Raw genomic sequence first — 19182 nt, forward strand, 5'->3', positions numbered from 1 at the left:
GGCTTGAGGGAGTAGTAATAGTGAGGGAGAGTCAGGGTGAGAGAGGGAGAGGCATGAGGGAGAGATGGGCGTGTTGCGTGACTCTCCTCAGAAAGGTTTGGGATGGTTTGGAATGGAGTAGGAAGAACAGGAGCAGGAGGAGGAGGAGGAGGAGGAGGAGGAGGAGGAGGAGGATAAGAAAGTGTCATGACCCGCCATTACTACTGTCACTCGTATCATTCTCATCATCATCTCCGTCTTCCTTTTCATTGTCACCCTAATCATCCGTGTCATTATTGTCCTCTGTCATTATCATCACCCATTCTTCCTCTCTTTCCTTCTTTATTGCGCGTTTGTATGTTCACCTTTTTTATTGTCTTGTTGATATAGTCATTTTATTTACTTAATTTCCTTTCATTTATCTCTATCAACATTGTTTCATGTCTCCTTCACCATTATACATCATCTTTTTCTCACATCTTCACCACTACCACCACCAGCATGTCAGCATTTCATTCTCGTCTTCGCCATAAGTGCAGTACATTGTCATCATCATCTTTCCTTATTGCTATCCACTTATCTCATCATCATTTACTCATTCACCACCACCATCCAACATCCATCCAGTCCATTAGCTTTAACAGCCACCATCATTATTATCATCATCATCTTCATTCCCCCAATCGTCTGCAGGTGTCATGCTATACTCACCTTCACTCACCTTAACCTCTTCAGTACCATGACGCGTCTTCATATTCATTCTGGTTCCTATTTGGTGATTTTATACAGCTTCAGAAACTTATGTTGGGATTAAGATAGTGAAAATTGTGGCCATTAACCCCTTCATTACTGAGACGCATTTTTATCTTGATTTTTAGGTATGATAAGACGATTTTATTGACATTACGAAGTGTCTATAGAAGTCAGAAGATTAGTGGGCAGAGAATCAACTATTTTAATCCCCTCATTAGATTCTGAAGCTGTGTAAAATCATCAAATGAAAATGCTTCATGGTACTCAAGAGTTTAATATTCAAACCTTCATTGACCCTTCCTAACGTGAATAGAATCGCCTGATCACACCCAAAACTCAAGGTAAAAAAGCATCCCAGTACTGATGGGGGTTAACTGGCTTTCACCACCTGTATCACCTCCAGTCAGGCGATGCAGGTGTCAGGATAACCTCTGCCTGATTGATGGTATTGGTTTAAATGAGGTTCTGTTTCACGCTTGTTATTCTATTGTGTGTGTGGACTTTTGATCTTTATTTGTATGAGAAAAAGAATGTATTAAGAAACGTGTATTTGATTTTATTTGAGTCACTTTTCTATTCTACTAAAAAAAAAAATCATTGGTGTGGTGATTATGTACTCTCTGTCTGTCTGTCTGTCTCTCTCTCTCTCTCTCTCTCTCTCTCTCTCTCTCTCTCTCTCTCTCTCTCTCTCTCTCTCTCTCTCTCTCTCTCTCTCTCTCTCTCCAGTCTCCTTAAAAAAATACAATAATGTAAAGTGAAAAGATAAATTACTCTCCCTTTCACCACCAATCATCACAAACACACTCACCTCACGACAAACAGAGCCGTGAGATGAATGTCCTTCAAGTAAAAGAGAGAGTGAGAAAAAAAAAACATCGTATCCTTTTCTTTGTCAGCAGAACAGTAGTTAGTCCGTTTCACCATTTATCACCACCACAACCACCAGCACACCACACTCTTCACCACATACTCCACCGCACCACAAATAACAGAAGTGAGAGTTGAGTGTCCCTCCACCATCTTCCGAGGTGATTGAGATAACACCATTAACATAACACCATTAACATAACACCTTTCTCCTTTCGTCTCTCCTGCAGGTGTGGCCGTGAGGACCCCCGGACACTCACCTCAGTTCCTGCATCCCATCCTCCTGAGGTAAGCCCATTCTCACCTGTTGGCCTCGTTTGGGAGTTTGCTCAGGTGATTCAGTGAGAGGGAATGAAGAAAACGATGCGTGTAATTACCTCAAGCGACAGGTAATTAAATGCTTGGTTGCTTGAGAGTGAGGATTTGAAAGTGTAGTTCATTTGGGTGGCTTTCCTGATATGATTGTGATTGGTTCCCTCGTTGGTCATCTACTGCAGGTAAGTGGTGGTGGTGGTGGTGGTGGTGGTGGTGGTGGTGGTGATTTATTGTTTACCCTTTTATTATATGAGAAAATTTTCATCATGTATTTAACTGAGGTGAGAAGTCGTTGCACACACACACACACACACACACACACACACACACACACAGCATCATGACTCACTACAAACGCCTTACAGTCTTTGTGTATTTCTCTTGCAAAGTTTTCGTGATGTATGCAAATGAGTGACTGAGGGAAGGTGGCGATACTGGTGTTGAGAGAGAGAGAGAGAGAGAGAGAGAGAGAGAGAGAGAGAGAGAGAGAGAGAGAGAGAGAGAGAGAGAGAGAGAGAGAGAGAGAGAGAGAGAGAGAGAGAGACTTCATTAAGCAACATATGTCTCGATACGTAAAAAATGCCTTAGAACTTGATGATTATAGACACAGGTTTTATTCGCTATCCTGTGCGAGTAGAGCTTATTGTCCAGCCCTACTCTTGACATGTGGCCCAGAAATTCCTATCCGTTGGTCCTGGCTGGTCTTATTCCTCCATTACGTAAAGTGGATGGTTTATAAAGGGCGAGCATAGCGGGACCTGGTGCGCCCCTCTTACATTCTGTGGCATGAGGGAACGATGACTCTCTCTCTCTCTCTCTCTCTCTCTCTCTCTCTCTCTCTCTCTCTCTCTCTCTCTCTCTCTACTCCGCTTCATCGCACCACTAGTCAGAGAGAGAGAGAGAGAGAGAGAGAGAGAGAGAGAGAGAGAGAGAGAGAGAGAGAGAGAGAGAGAGAGAGAGAGAGAGAGGAGAATCATATCAAAATCAAAACTCACCTACAAAACCCACTACAAATAATCTATATAAAACTCTTAGTCACGTGACACTGCATCTGTCCAGCGCGTGACGGAAATATAAAAACCAAGGAGGAAGGGAAACGGGATCAAGAGAAGCGGTCCTGATGGTGATGCTGATGGTGGTGGTGATGGTGGTGGTGGTGGTGGTTGAGACTGGCTAAGATTCCGTCTAGACTGCAGGGCGTATATTAAGGCCGAGATTAAAGCCTTCCTCCTCCCACTCCCCGCTCTGGCCTAAAGTGCACATCCCTCCCGGGGCCACAGGAGAGCCGCCAATTAGGTACTGCAGGAGTGTGTGTTTAGCGAGGAGCGAGTTCCCGGCGCGGCAAACTGGTTGACGGGGCGCGGCTTTGAAGGGAAACTCACCCATCTCCTACTACGACTACTGCTACTACTACTACTACTACTACTACTACTACTACTACTACTACTGCTGCTGCTACTACTACTACTACTGCTACGAGTTCTTCTTCTGGTCTTTTTTGTGTGCATTTTTTTTTTCTTCGTGTTCCTCCTGTTCTGGTTCTTAGGTGGGATGTTTTTTGTTTTTTCTTGTTCTTGTTGTTGTATCTCTTTTTCTTTTTTCTCTTCTTCTTCTTCTTCTTCTTCTTCTTCTTCTTCTTCTTCTTCTTCTTCTTCTTCTTCTTCTTCTTCTTCTTCCTTCGTGAGTCAGTCCATTCGTTCCGTTACCATCTTAATTAGGAACACGCAATGGAACAGTTACGCCTAATTAGATGAGCGATTAATGGCTCACTCACTCACACACACACACACACACACACACACACACACACACACACACACACACACACACACACACACACACACACACACAGTGGCGGGCCTTCACTGTCCTGCCTTACACACACACACATGTCTGATAACCCTTTCAGAACACGACTAGGAAGGAAACCCGCTTGACATTTGAGGGCCTCGGGGATACGGGCGTCTGTTAGCATGTGTTGGGAGGCCGAGGAACACAGTGGGAAGGTCGCTCACCTCCTGAACTCTGGTAGGCCCTCGGCGACAAGGCCTTAAGTCCCTGAAAATACATCTATGTATATACGTGCATACTTTCTTCCCTTACTTGTGTGTGTGTGTGTGTGTGTGTGTGTGTGTGTGTGTGTGTGTGAGGGTGATTACTAAGGCTCTATTTGTTTATGTATTGTGTAATGTGAATAAGTTTATGCACATATCTGGTTACTGTAATTAATAATGTCTATCTATCTATTTATTTATCTATCTGTCCATATATCTATCTATCCATCTATCTATATATATATCTATTTATCTATCTTTCTATCTATCTGTGTGTTTATCTTTCTTTGTATGTATCTATATATCTACTTATCTAAGTATATATGCATGTATGTGTGTGTGTGTGTGTGTGTGTGTGTGTGTGTGTGTGTGTGTGTGTGTGTGTGTGTGTGTGTGTGTGTGTGTGTGTGTGCGTATGGAGAGAGAAACAATTAATTTTCTTATTTCCTCTTATATTACAACATCAGATTTACAAGTTTTCACACATTTCGAGCATGACTTTACTTTACATGAGGTGGCGCGTTTGAACATCCGGCTTTTGTGGCGGTAATATGCTGTATGTACCTGTACTTAATGCAGTTAGCAAAGCATACCCACACTCCTCCTCGTGTTGCACTTGACACACACACACGACCACACACACGCATACAGACACACACACACCTTGCAAGTCACGGTGGGGAAGAAACACACACGTAGTTACACACTGACGCAAACTTTAGCAATTCGAAATTTCACCGCAAACTGACCGATCAATTAAGGTGAATTTCTCGATACAAGGAGAATGTTAGGGTTCTTTTTTGTTCTCCTTAACTGTTCCTTCTCCTCCTCCTCCTCTTCCTTCTCCTCTTGCTCTGTTCTCTTTCCTTCCAAAGTGGTATAAGACGCCTAACCTCTGACACGTAATTTGCTCTCGATGCGTGAAATTAGAAGGCGGTGTGAGTTACTTGAAATGTCGACAGGAGAGTTAAGAAGTTGAGAAGGTGAAGTAAGTTTGAAGTTTTCCCTTTCACCCGTTCCTGTTATTTGCATCTGTGGAACCGGCGAGAGAGAGAGAGAGAGAGAGAGAGAGAGAGAGAGAGAGAGAGAGAGAGAGAGAGAGAGACAGAGATTTAATACCTCAGATACTTGAACATAAAGCAAACAACTGCATGACTTCAAAGAAAACGACAAAATAGCTAAAGGAAGAGAAAAGGAGACAGTGATTTATTAACAGTTCCAGAGAGAGAGAGAGAGAGAGAGAGAGAGAGAGAGAGAGAGAGAGAGAGATATGACCTAGGTTTCTTTCCGGGTTAGCTGTGGTGTCAGGGAAGTTGGCGCGCCTCTCCATTCACCTGTCGTCTTATTCCTCGGCCAGGTAAACAGAGGAACGTCCAGACCAGGCGTACCGTTGCCCAGGAGAGAGAGAGAGAGAGAGAGAGAGAGAGATGGAGAGTGTCTGTCATGTATGTTCCTGTCCTCTGTTGGTCTCCTGTCCGTTACTCTCTCTCTCTCTCTCTCTCTCTCTCTCTCTCTCTCTCTCTCTCTCTCTCTCTCTCTCATCTAAGTTCATTTACCTGAATTTTTATCTTCCTTTTCTAATGTAGTGGCATTTTTTCTCGTAGATATTCTTTTTATAATTATGTAAGTCTGCTGGAGTGTTTAATTAGGATGTAAAAGTGAGAGGAGAAGGAGGAAGTGAAGGAGGAAGAGGAGGAGGAGGAGGAGGAGGAGGAGGAGGAGGAGGAGGATAGGAAGACAAAATGAAGGAGGAAAACTTATATCCTAGATGAATACACTAGAGAAGAAGGAAGAGGAAGAGGAAGGACAAGAGACAGAAGAAGAAAACAAACAGGAGGAGGAGGAGGAGGAGGAGGAGGAGGAGGAGGAGGAGGAGGAGGAGGAGGAGGAGGAGGAGGAGGAGGAAGAAGAAAGTAACTTCTTAATCTACACGGTGACACTAACAAGGCGAAGGAGGAAGAGAAGCAGAGTGAGGAGGAAAAAACACATTCATTCTATTTGGAGACACTGAAGTTCCGCGCTCCTTTCGTCACACACACACACACACACACACACACACACACACACACACACACACACACACACACACACACACACACACACACACCCTGTATAAGTATTTCTCTTGATAACTCAATAGTGTAACCTTTTGTTAATGTATAGATTTTTTACTGTTTTCTCCTTTTTCATTCTTCTTTTGGACTGGTTGGCGAAAATATAGAAAAAAAAAAAAACTGGGTTGTTGATTTGCTGTCACTTGTTCCCTCCAGAGTAAAGAAAAATGGCGGAACAAGGAAAGGAATGCAAAGTAGAGGGAAGATTAGTCCGTATACAGTAAATGATGGCCAAGTCTCAACGTGATGGCATTTGATGAGCCTGAGAACACACAACACGCCTTTTTAGTGATGCTATACACACACACACACACACACACACACACACACACACACACACACACACACACACACACACACACACACACGACAGATTATTATGCAAGCCAATAGTCCTGCATCAGCTCTCTCTCTCTCTCTCTCTCTCTCTCTCTCTCTCTCTCTCTCTCTCTCTCTTCTGCTCCCATCTTTCCCCTCCTCGACCCTTCCTTCTCTCACCCTCTCGTTCAAGGTCACCGTCAAACCAAACACGTCGCGCCGCTATCTGCTTCACTGGACACCGCACCACCACGAGAGAGAGAGAGAGAGAGAGAGAGAGAGAGAGAGAGAGAGAGAGAGAGAGAGAGAGAGAGAGATGAATTATTCTTACCACAGAATCTAAGTATTGATAACTATATCCGAATTAATTAAATGAAAAAAAATGATTAGTGAAAGGAAACTAGAGCAGAGCAGAGTAGAGAAAGAGAGAGAGAGAGAGAGAGAGAGAGAGAGAGAGAGAGAGAGAGAGAGAGAGAGCTGCCCTTGTCAAATACACGCATGGGAAAAGATAAACTGAGTAAGTGAATACATTTTCGCATGCCGGAGTGCCAGTCGTGGGTTGCATGTGTGTGTGTGTGTGTGTGTGTGTGTGTGTGTGTGTGTGTGTGTGTGTGTGCAATCATCAGTGGCGTGGGTCGCAGCGTTACCATACAAGAGCGACTGAAAACAGAGGTACAGTATTGCCAACATTTTCCTTCTGAGTTCTTCTTTCCTTTCGTCATGTCAGGAGTTCATTGGGACGCGACAAACGGGTGAACAGTCACAATCTCTCTCTTTCCTTCTCTCTCTCTCTCTCTCTCTCTCTCTCTCTCTCTCTCTCTCTCTCTCTCTCTCTCTCTCTCTCTCTCTCTCTCTCTCTCTCTCTCTCCTGCGGGTGTGAGGGAGTGGTGGTGGTGGTGAGTGGTAGGTGTAAGGTTGATGCAGTGTTGTGGTGGACAAGGAAGAAAGCAAAAGCTGTAAGATTTTAAAGTGATTTTAAGTGAAATTCAAGATGGATGATGGTGAGCAGGAGTCGTGATTGCAGAGCCGAGGTAGACACTGGAGAAGTCAAGTGTTGTAAGAGTTTTAAAGTTATTCTGAGAGAAACCAATGATGGATGAGGTTAAGCAAGATATGTAATGACTATGTAGGCTTCGCGTGTACTCGAGGCAAACACTGGAGGACTCTAGTGTTTTGTGTATATGTTACGGGTTTTAAAGAGATTTTGCGACGACCTTAAGATGCAGCAGAGTGAACAGAAGGCGTGATCATCAGATAAGCTGCAGGTAGACTTGAGGTAGAGACAGAAAATTATACAGCATTGTACTCGCTTTTATAAAGTGATTTTGAGGGAACCCTTAGAAAATTAAGGGGTAAATGATATAGTTACCTACGTACCTGCATGAATTGAAAGGGAATTAGGAATAAAACACCTTTTCAAAAGACTTTAAAAGATATAATACAAAGTCAACAAATAAAAAAACAAAAATTTTCTAAGGATTTTACAAAACATTAAAAAAAGTTGGGTGAAAAAAAAAGATGAGTGTTTAAAGGACGGAAAAAAAAAAACTGGAAGGGGTAAGAAGGAAGAGACAGATAAATATTCACTTAAAGATTGTTTAGTTTAAGAGACAGAAAAGGACAGAGGACTCCTGGGAAGCAGATTGAACCGAGATACTGAAAGAGGAGGAGGAGGAGGAGGAGGAGGAGGAGAAGGAGGAGGAGGAGGAGGAGGAGGAGGAGGAGGACATGGAGCGTGCTGGGCGTGACTGGGGAGGATTGTGAGATAACAGGAGATAGTGGCGTCCCTCGGAGGCGGCGTGACATGGGTACATACTCGCGCAAGATTATCTACCCCTCGCTAAGTCGTCGCAGGAGAGAGAGAGAGAGAGAGAGAGAGAGAGAGAGAGAGAGAGAGAGAGAGAGAGAGAGAGAGAGAGAGAGAGAGAGAGAGAGAGAGAGAGAGAGAGAGAGCTGTACAAGGCACAGGTGCGGCCCCACCTTGAATACGCAGCTCTCTCCTGGATGTCCTGTGCCACCACACACAGAAGGAGACTGGACAGCATCCAACGCCGCGCCATACGGCTAGTAGATGCTGCACTACCACCTCACCCAGAGCCTGAGCGTCCCCTTGATTCACTGGAACACCGCAGAGACGTAGCGGCGATCGTAGTGTTCCATAAGGCACAGGTGCAAAGAGTGCCACATCTGGCAGGGCTGCGTCATCCTCTAAGAGTCACCGCACGGAGCACGAGAACGGTGCTCAATGGTGGTGACGCCGTAGAGGTGCCGCGATCCCACGGGTGTCAGCATCAACGCACCTTCGCAGGACGCGTCTCCAGGATGTGGAACTTGTTCACGGCCGCGGTGCCTCACGTCCAGGAGATGAACACTCACAGTGTCAAACTGATGGCACATAAGTGGAGACAGACACTGCCAACTCCTCTGACACTCTTTGTGACGTGACACTCAGTGTAGTGCAGTGCGTGAATAGTGCTAGTGAAGTGAAACGAATAGTGCTCCATTTACATGCTGACCATCTTGTATATTATCTATTTTTAAGTCTTGTAAATATTGTAGAGAAATAGATTGTAGTACCCTTAGAATAGGTAGCACACGACAGTGCGCCTTTGGGTACATGTTCCTTTGTATTAAGTTTTGTTTAAATAAAAAAAAAAAAAAAAAGAGAGAGAGAGAGAGAGAGAGAGAGAGAGAGAGAGAGAGAGAGAGACTAAGACTTCCTTCTTTGTCCTAACGAAGATGTAGGCGTAGGGACACACACACACACACACACACACACACACACACACACACACACACACACACACACACACACACACACACACACACACACACACACACACACACACACACTCCTTTCTCTTCTACAATCTTTCGTAATCATTTCTCTCCTCTCCTCTCTTTCTCACCTGCATACTCCTCTCCTCATCTCACCTATCTTTTCCTTTCGTACCCTCTCCTCTCCTCCCTATCCTCTCCTCTCTCTTCCTACCCACCGTCATCCCTATACCCTGTCCCTCCCTCACCTTCCACAATCATAAATAAACCCGGGAACAAAACGCAAGCCAACACAACAAGCTCATCTCATCTTACACTTCGATTTGTGCACGAATGCGATCTGTCCATATTAGATACTTTTTAATCTATGGAACGTGTTGAGTCAAGACTGGCAGGATCAGGTTTCCCATGAGCGTGGGTGGGAAGGAGAGGAGGAGTTCTGGTGTGTGTGTCGGGGGTGGGAGAGGAAGGTGAGAGAGAGAGAGAGAGAGAGAGAGAGAGAGAGAGAGAGAGAGAGAGAGAGAGAGAGAGAGAGAGAGAGAGAGAGAGAGAGAGAGAGAGAGAGAGAGAGAGAGAGAGAGAGAGAGAGAGAGAGAGAATCATCCAGAATATATTGCAATATTAATTAGAAAGGTTCTAAAGGCTAAAAAAAAATGAAATACATGAGAGAGAGAGAGAGAGAGAGAGAGAGAGAGAGAGAGAGAGAGAGAGAGAGAGATCATCCAGAATATATTGCAATATTAATTAGAAAGGTTCTAAAGGCATGAAAAGATGAAATAGAGAGAGAGAGAGAGAGAGAGAGAGAGAGAGAGAGAGAGAGAGAGAGAGAGAGAGAGAGATTCAGTCAGGTGTATGGGAAACGTTGGTTGCGAATAATTGGGAACGTCGGATTTGATAAAGATTAGATAAGCATTGTTTACTGTAGTACCTGTGTGTGTGTGTGTGTGTGTGTGTGTGTGTGTGTGTGTGTGTGTGTGTGTGTGTGTGTGTGTGTGTGTGTGTGTGTGTGTGTGTGTGTGTGTGTGTGTGCACGTGTGTCGTACCATATACCGTGTCCTCGAGCCATACCAGCACAGCACGTCCTAACCATACCTGTCTGTGTGCACTAAGGAATGGAGCGGCGATCGGGGTACAAATGTTAGCTGATTTTCATTCATGACCTCGTAGTTCATGGTGGTGATGGCAATTACCCTTCAGCTTGAGGGACAAAATGTATATCTCCATTGCCAGCGAGTTCCATTGCATAATTCATATCCATAATCAAGTTAATTAACGCCTTCAGTACTGGGCCGCATTTTTATCATGAGGTTTGGTTATAATTAGACGATTTTATTTACATTAAGAAGAGTCAGTGGAGGTGAGAAGATTAATAGCTGGAGTCTTCACTGTTTTAATCCCCACATAAGTTTCTGAAGCTGTATAAAATCACCAAATAGTAAGCAGAATGAATATCAAAACACGTCTTGTTAATGAAAAGGTTAAGCTCGTTAATTCATCGACATTGTGAACCGTTCCCTTACCGCCCCCTAACCTTCCCCACCTTTCCCTCTCAGTTCTCAGTGTTGCAGCCAATCAGAATCAACCTAGACTGCACGAGTAGCCAATTGCGTAAGAGGTAACGTCCTCATGAACCAATTATATAGCAGAGTTTTTTTTTTCGTTTCTTTATTTATTTTCGTGTTCATTTTTTTATGTGTGTATGTCAAGTTTATATATATATTGTATTTGCATGTGATTGTCTTAAATTTCTATCTGTGTATGAGTTCCCGATTGTGTTTTCTTTTTTTAATCTTGTTGTTTATTATTCTTTTTTCATATTCTTAGTTTTTCTTCCCTGTCTTGTTTGTACGATATTCATTAGTGTGTTTATATTCAAATTGGCTCGATTATATATATTTTTCTTTTGTTCTTTGATAAGTCTTGAAATTTACTTCTCTTTCTCTGAATGGAGATGTTTAGTTGTTGTTGTTATCGTTGTTGTTGTTCATGTTGTTGACTACTACTACTATAAAAACAACAACAACAACTACTACTACTACTACTACTACTACTACTACTACTACTACTATATCTATCAAATCATTTTCTATGCTACTTTCTCTCTTATATTTTCCTTTATTCCTAAGCCATTGTTGCTAAGTGAGGAGGAAGAAGAAGAAATAAAAGAAAGAAAGTATTTAGCATTCATAATACAATAAAGGGAGCGATGCGATATTCTACTGATGCTTCTGATTAACTTTCAAGTACACGAACACACACACACACACACACACACACACACACACACACACACACACACACACACACACACACACACACACACACACACACACACACACACACACACACACACACACACACACACACACACACGCACAAAGAACAGGAAAGAGCTTGGTAGTAAAAAGGAGGAGACAAAAAGTGGTCATTCCGATGTAAATACTAAATCATTACATGCTCCTTCCGTCATCACTGCTGAAGACTCACCTGCCCCACACCTGCCACACCTTTCCCTTTGTCTGTCGGTCCGGGGCACGAGTTTAGGGGGAGGAGGGTCAAGGGGCGTGAAGAGGAGGCAGAAGAGCTGAAATAAGAGGAAAAAGTCGGTATTTTGTTAGGTTTTGGATCTATGAGATGGAAATGACTAGGAGGAGGAATGAGGGAAGGTAAAGATGAGTTTAAGGGGAGTTAGAGCAAGGTGGCGTGGAAAAAAGAAAGCAGAAGAGCTGAAATAAGAGGAAAAGTGGCAGTTTTTTCAAGTCTTGATGTTATGAAATGGAAAACACTAGGAGGAGGAATGAGGGAAGGCAAATATGAGATTAGTATTTTAACTTGTATTTGTTGATGAAGGAGGAACAGGAGAAAGAGGAGAAACAAGAGGAGGAAAAGGAGTTTAATTCGTGATCCTTAGTGGTAATAGAGAACTTTAAAGGAGTGTACAAAAGAAATATACGAAGGAAATACAGATACCAACAGTCCTTCTTTGCCTAACGAGCCTGTACTGGTGGCTACACTATCACTACAAATTACATGACGCTTAGCAAAAGGATGGAAAGATAAAAAAAAAAAAATACATTGAACTGCCGAATAATATAAAGAAACGGTAGAATATGATGCCAAATGTTGAGAGAGAGAGAGAGAGAGAGAGAGAGAGAGAGAGAGAGAGAGAGAGTAGAAAATTTTTGGGAATACTTGGATCTCAGTTTTCATGTGTTTCCTTTCCCAGGACCGCCCAGGCTACGTAAGGCGCGGCGTGGCGAGGCACTTCACTAAATCACCCATACATCTCGTTTCCTCCTCTCGTAAATCTGTTTCCGTGCATGAATAATGTGACGGTGCAGTGGGAGGAAGAAACACCAATATTTATGACACGCGCTCTTCATTCCACCTCTCTGCCCTTTACTCTCTTCCTCCCACACTCAATCTCTTTCTCTCGTTCTCTTCTTTCACGTTCATCTATCCGTCTCTTCTCTCGTTCTCTTTCCTTCTCTTAGTCTTATATCTTTCTATTCTCCTTCCTCCTCCTTCCTTTTATATATATTCAAATAAGGAAAATTGTGTCTAGCTTTCATGCTTTTCACTACAAATTCCTCCTTTTGGCTTTTGATTCTCTGAGATATATTAAACAAATCTGTGGTCACAATTTTTTTCATTTAGGCCTCATAAGATTATTTTCATTTTCTCTGATCACTCATCTCCTTTTTCCCTCTTTTAGTTCTATTATCCTTATACTTTTTATCTTCTCTTTCCTTTATCCGTTTCTTCTCTTCCCCTTCAACCCTTACTCTTCTTCCATTCCTCTCTTCTTCCCCATTATCTATATACCTCTCGATACTCCACGCCCATCTTTCTTCCCATCCTGCAACCCCCCCATCCTCCCCTGCTCCTTTCCTGCGCCTCTCCTGCTGCTCCCTTGCTCCTCTCGTGCCCCTCTCCCTGTTCTCGAAGCACAACTCAGTAAATAACCGAAGCATGATCATAAATTCTGCCCCGAGACAGTCATTTACAGCGAGGACAATTTGAAAGTGTTGCAAAGGGAACCCAGAGACGAGAACCCGGCGATACGTCATGCACTGATGGAGGGGAAGGAAGAGGAGGAGGAGGAGGAAGAGGAGGGAGGAGGGAAGAGGAGGAGGAGTTAGTTGCTTAAGTATGGGACTTGAAGGACTGAGTAATGGAGGTACAAGGTGGAGCAGAGTGTAAGTGGATGACTGGCGGAGGTGGAAGAGGATGAGGAAGAGAGTCAGGTTAGGTATGGGAAATGAGGAATATGAGTGATGGTGGTAAGAAGTGGAGGAGCGTGGGTGGAGCATAGCAATAAGAGTAAAGGTGGAGGAGGTGGAGGAGGTGGAGGTGAAGGAAGTCTCCACCTTTGTGAGTCATGCTATGATTCCTATTACAATATTCACATGGTCCTCCCAACACTTGTGCCGCCTTCCTTCCTCCTTTCTTCTTCTTTCCTCCTCTTCTTCTTTCCTCTTCTTCTTCTTCTTCCTCCTTCTTCTCTTCCTTCTCCTTCTCCTCCTCCTCTTCTTCCTGGTTCTCTATCATCTTGTCTTCTTTTTATCTCTTTTTTCCTCCTACCTTCCTACTTGACTGTTCTCTTGCCTTTTTCTTTCCTCCCTTCTTCCTCCTTTTCTATTTCTCTGTCTTGTCTTCTTTCTCTTCTAATCACAGCGAAGTATGGTCCTCGCCTTCCTTCCTCCTTCCTTCCTCTACTTCCTTCTCTTTCTCCTCCTGCTTCCCTTCTTCCCTAGTTCTCTTTCATTTTCTCTTCTTTCTCTCTCTTTTTACCTCCTACTTTCCTTCTTGACTGTTCTCTTTCCTTCTTCTTTCCTCCTATCTTCCTCCTTCGCTATTTCTCTGTCTTGTCTTCTCACCTTTCTAGTCACAGCGAAATTTTATATCAAGAACTACTGCTGTCTTTTTTTTTTTCTCTTTCCTCCTCATTTTCTCCGCTGCTCTGCCATGTGGTCTTCTTTCTTCCTGCCAATCTCTGCAAACGCTCATATCAAGGTCTTCTTGTTTTCCTTCCTCTGAACGTGTTGTCCTTCACTCAGCACCCGCCAAGGTGTAATTTTCAAGATAAGTTAATCAGACCTCTTAAAAGATAATCATAGTGTGAAACGTGTTACTTTTTACTTCATATCAGTAACGTTAAATGATCTCACTGCTTTTATGCTCCTCGGAGATTCACATCTAAAATTTCACCTCTACTTCTTCACCATTAACCCCTTCAGTAACATGACGCGTTTGTATATTCATTCGAGTTACTATTTGGCGATTTTACACAGCTTCAGAAATTTACGTGGGGAATAAAATAGTGAAGACTCTGGCCATTATTCTTCTGACCTCCATAGACCCTTCCTAGTGTAAGCAAAATCGTCTAATCTTACCCAAACCTTATGGTAAAAACGCGTCCCAGTTCTGAAGGGATTGAAGAAAACATGTTCGCCTTTTTTTTCTATCTCTTTGCCTTATAACTGTACAAGAAAGAAAGAAAGAAAGAGTAGGCGGGGAGAAGTCTTCTTGCCTTTGTATCCTCCTGCTGTACCAGTGGAAACGCTTTACGAAGTGGAATAGTTAATGTAAGCAGGTAATCTTGTTGTAAACCTGGCTTTCTGTTACCTGATTTTCTCCTCCTCCTCCTCCTAAACCTCCTCCTCCTCCTCCTCCTCCTCCTACTCCTCCTCCTCCTCCTCCTCCTCCTCCTCCTCCTCCCTCTCCTCCTACTCTTTCTCCTTCTCCTCCTTCTCCTTCATCTGCCTATGTTCTGAGCACCAGCTGTGGCTTCAGGTGGCGCCCTTTGATGCAAGCGATAGTGTCATGCTTCTGTGTTATCGCAGCGTGAGGCTCGGACGGGGGAGGAGCAGAGGGAGGGGAGGAGAGGGTAACGAGGAGAAGGAGGAGGCGAAGGAAGAACTAGGGAGTGGAGAAAGGGGGGGAGAGGGTAACGAGGAGGGAGAGAAGGAAATGGGGAAGGGAAGAAGGAGAAACTGTGAGTAAAAATTAAGAGGAAGAAAGAAAGGAGGATGAGGAAGAAGCTGCAGGAGAGAAAGATTGTTTGGCTTGTTAGTATAAGGAGAGGAAGACGAAGATTATGATAAGAATAGACGGAAGAAAAGGAAAAAGAAGAAAAGGGTGGAGATTTTTTGATGAGTAATGAAGAGAAAGACGATGATAAAAATGGAGAAATGAAGAGAATGGGAGAAAGGAGAGGGATTTAAGAAGAGACAGGTTATTTGGGGTTCAAGTAATAATGAGGAATGGAAAAGAAAACAAAGATAGTGATGAAAATTAAAGAAAAAAATAAATGAAAAAAGAAAAAGGCAGGATGAGAAAGAGAATTTTTCAGCATTTAACCCCTTCAGTACCATGGCGTCTTTCCATATTCACTCTCCTTACTATTTCGTGATCTTATACAGCTTCAGAAACATGTCTAGTGATAAAAATAGTAAGTACTGTTACCATTAATCTTCTGACCTACATAGACTCTTCCTCATGTCAATAAAATGGTTTAATCGTACACAAATCTCAAGGTAAAAATGTGTCCCAGTACTGAAGGAATGAAAACGAAAATGAAAGTAGTGATAAAAATAGGAAAGACAAAAGAAAAAGCATGAAAGTAAGAACGAATACCTGAAATCTTCCTCAATTTTTCCTGTTAAACGAGTCTCACTAAGCGATGATGTGTAGTATAGATAGAGAGAGAAAGAAGAAAAAATGGAGGAAGGGAAAAAAAAAAGATCATTTGTGCTTTTGAGTAATGTTAACTGCAATGGGGAATATTTCAGGAGTGTGTGAAGCTTATGGCCCGCTTACCTGTTGTTACCTGTCATTATCTCGACTTCGCTTGTCCCGTTTGCATTGTTTATCAGTATTTGTTATCTTTTGTCTTGTTCGCTTTTGTCTTCTAACTTCGCCTCCTACGTTCGTGCTTTTAATTTCCAAGTTCACTCAATTTTTTTCTTTTTCTCTTCATTTCTTCTTCTGTCTCGACTTCCATTTTCTCATTACCAATCTTATTCTTGCAAATCTTTGTCTTCGTCTTCCTCTGTCGTATCTTTTCCTCTTCCTCTTCTTATTTGCCCTTTCCTTCCTTGTCCTTGTCATGTTTTTCCTCTTCTTCCTCGTCCTCTTCTTCGTCCTTTTCTTTCTCACCCTCTTCTTCTTCGTTCCATCTTCTCATTACCATTCTTATTCTTCGAAATCTTTGTCTTCATCTTCCTCTGCCTCAGCTTCTTCCTCTTCCTTCTCTTATTGGGCCTTTTCTTCCTTGTCCTCGTCATGTTCTTCCTCTTCTTCCTCATCCTCTTCTTCGTCCTCTTATTCCGCACTCTCTTTTTCCTCATTCCATCTTCTCATTACCAGTTTTATTCCTGCACATCTTTATCCTCATCTTCGTCTGCCATAACTTCTTCCTCTTCTTGTCCGTCCTCTTCTTCCTTGTCCTCGCCGTGCTCTTCTCTTCTTCTTTGTCTTTTTCCTTGTCCTCTTTTTCCTTGCCCTCTTTTTCTTCCACCTCCTCGTTTTCTGTGTCACTGTTCTCCTTGTCTTCTTATCCTTATCTACCTTTCCTTTATTCTTCTCTACGTCCTCCTCGCCCTCGTCTTTTCCTCCATGTCTTTGCTCTCTTTATTTTCTGCCAGTCTTATTCTACTCTGTCATGTTCTTGTTCCTTTCCTGCTCCTCCTTGTCCTCTTCGTCTTCGTCCTCCTTGTCCTCCTCCTCCTCCTCCTCCTCCTCCTTCTCTTCCTTGTCCTTGTCCTCCTCATCGCGGTCGTCTCTACCTGTCAGTCTTCGTTCCGAGTCGACTTGTCCAGGTGACGCTCCCTCCCACCTGAGCTAATTAACGTCCATCTTGATTAGCTGCATTTGTCTCAGTTTTACGAGAAAATATAATTGTCTTCCTTCTCGTCCTTCCCTGTCCTTCTCCTGTCCCTCTGATGCGCCTTGTTTGGTGGTGTTCATTAGCTTTACTTACTTGATTTATCCGTGTTGTTCTGTTGCGTTGTCCAATGTTTTTCTTTTTCTATTCTGGATTATTTATCATGGCCCAAAGACTGACTGACTGACTGACTGACTGACTGACTGACTGATTGACTGATTTGCTTCCTCGTCGTGTGATTTTTATTTTTGTGTCTTAGAATTTTTTTTTTTTTGCTTTTATTCTTTCTATTTTCTCTTTTGTCTATGCTATGTGTTTCCTCTTGTCTTGTCTAGGTATTTGTATTCTGTCTTTCTTCTTTATGCATTCTCTCTTCATTTTCTAGGGAGTTTATGTCTCTTCTTCTTCTCTTTCTCCCTCTTCTCCTCCTCCTCTTCGTTGTTCCTCCTCACACTATCCCTTATATTGCCTCCTCCTCCTCCTCCTCCTCCTCCTCCTACTCTGCTGCTGCTGTTCCCTTTTCATATTCTGCCACCACTTCATTAGCGCTCCTGTTTTTCCTGCTTCTCATCTTTCTCATCTTCCCTTCCTTTTTCGACCTCCTCATCTTCCTTACCCGCTGACCCACTGTCCTCTGCTCCTCCACTGCCCTCTTTGTGAAGTAGAGCACACGAGACTCGAGGAAAATTTGAAGAAAACACAGGGAGAGGTATACGTATCCTGGGAGGCAAAATATAAAGCAAAGGAGTGTAAAGATGAACAAGAAACTCGAGGCTAAAACATGATCCTTGTGGAGACGCGGCTGCCTGGTAGTTAATTGGACAGAAAGGAGCCACGCCACACATGAGCCTCGACCCAGGTAAGGTAGGAGAGCATTTTTAGGAGGCCTCAGTATCCTGGATCACATGGGTGGCCGGCAGCTCGTGGGGAGGAAGGCGGTGGGAAGGATGAGAAGGGAAGTAAGGAAGATTCAGGTAGGAAGCATAGTAAGTAGTGGCATAAGGCTTCATTCTTAAACGTGTCATACTGAAATTAGACACTTTTATTTTTAAGGGCGTTTTCACGTTTACCGATAACTTACATCATCTAATGGGTGGAAAAATGTGAGAACCTGGCTATCATCTTTGTGGAATTTGAGGATGAGATGAAGAGAGTGTTGGAGGAAGGTAATACGAGAGAAAATAAAGGTACTGAGGCAGGTAAGGCGATAGGGGAGGGATGAATAAGGAAAGAAACGGGTAATGTATGGAACTAACCATTGACAACCTCACACTCACACCAGTGGCTTACTATTTCACTTGAGGAAATATATTAAAACTACAAGCTCTGGGTGATATGAAACATTCTACTACTTTTCCCATTAGTATTTCCTTTAAAATTATCCTTAAAACTTTCAGCAAACTACTTAAATTAACCTCAGGGAGAAACCATGGCAAGAATAAGAGGATCAAGAGAGAAGGGAATGAGTGAGACAAGACAATAAGACAAGACAAGGGGAAGTGTCTGCAGTATTAGCCAGGGAAGGCAGCCCCGATCCCAGAGGAGGCCTTGGTACGTGGGTGAGGTGAGGCGCTCTACCCTTATACAGTAGCGGGGCAGAAGGGCCTTATCGAGGAGGATCAACGTCATTTCCAGCCTCTGCCGGGGACCAAGGCTGGGGGATCTTATCTGCAGACGGTCAGGACACACACACACACACACACACACACACACACACACACACACACACACACACACACACACACACACACACACACACACACACACACACACACACACACACACACACACACACACACACAGACATACGCACGTGTCACTTCAACTAGAATCTTTTGAAAGTACCCGAGATGCAGCTCAGTGTATTTCAGAATGTAGGTCCTAGAGTTAGTCTCTCAGTCAGTCAGTCAGTCAGTCAGTCAGTCAGTCAGTTGATCAGTCAGTCAGTCAGTTGGTCAGTCAGTCAGTCAGTCAGTTGGTCAGTCAGTCAGTCAGTTGGTCAGTCAGTCAATCAGTTGGTCAGTCAGTTGGTCAATCAGTCAGTCATTCAGTTGGTCAGTCAGTTAATCAGTTGGTCAGTCAGTCAGTCGTCCTTCGTCTCGACCTTGCGTTGCGA

General features: G+C 43.4%; 1 protein-coding gene across 2 annotated transcripts in view; it reads left to right on the plus strand.

The window, feature by feature from the left end:
• Positions 1–19182, plus strand: part of LOC123516017 (protein inscuteable homolog) — a 185211-nt gene that overhangs the window by 123529 nt on the left and 42500 nt on the right. For both annotated transcript variants that reach the window (XM_045275017.1, XM_045275016.1), the window contains one exon: positions 1830–1887. The gene's annotated coding sequence lies outside the window, so the exon portion shown is untranslated. The remainder of the gene's footprint in view (positions 1–1829; positions 1888–19182) is intronic.

Source organism: Portunus trituberculatus, chromosome 40 (genome assembly GCF_017591435.1).
Source record: "Portunus trituberculatus isolate SZX2019 chromosome 40, ASM1759143v1, whole genome shotgun sequence".
Lineage (NCBI taxonomy): Eukaryota > Metazoa > Arthropoda > Malacostraca > Decapoda > Portunidae > Portunus > Portunus trituberculatus.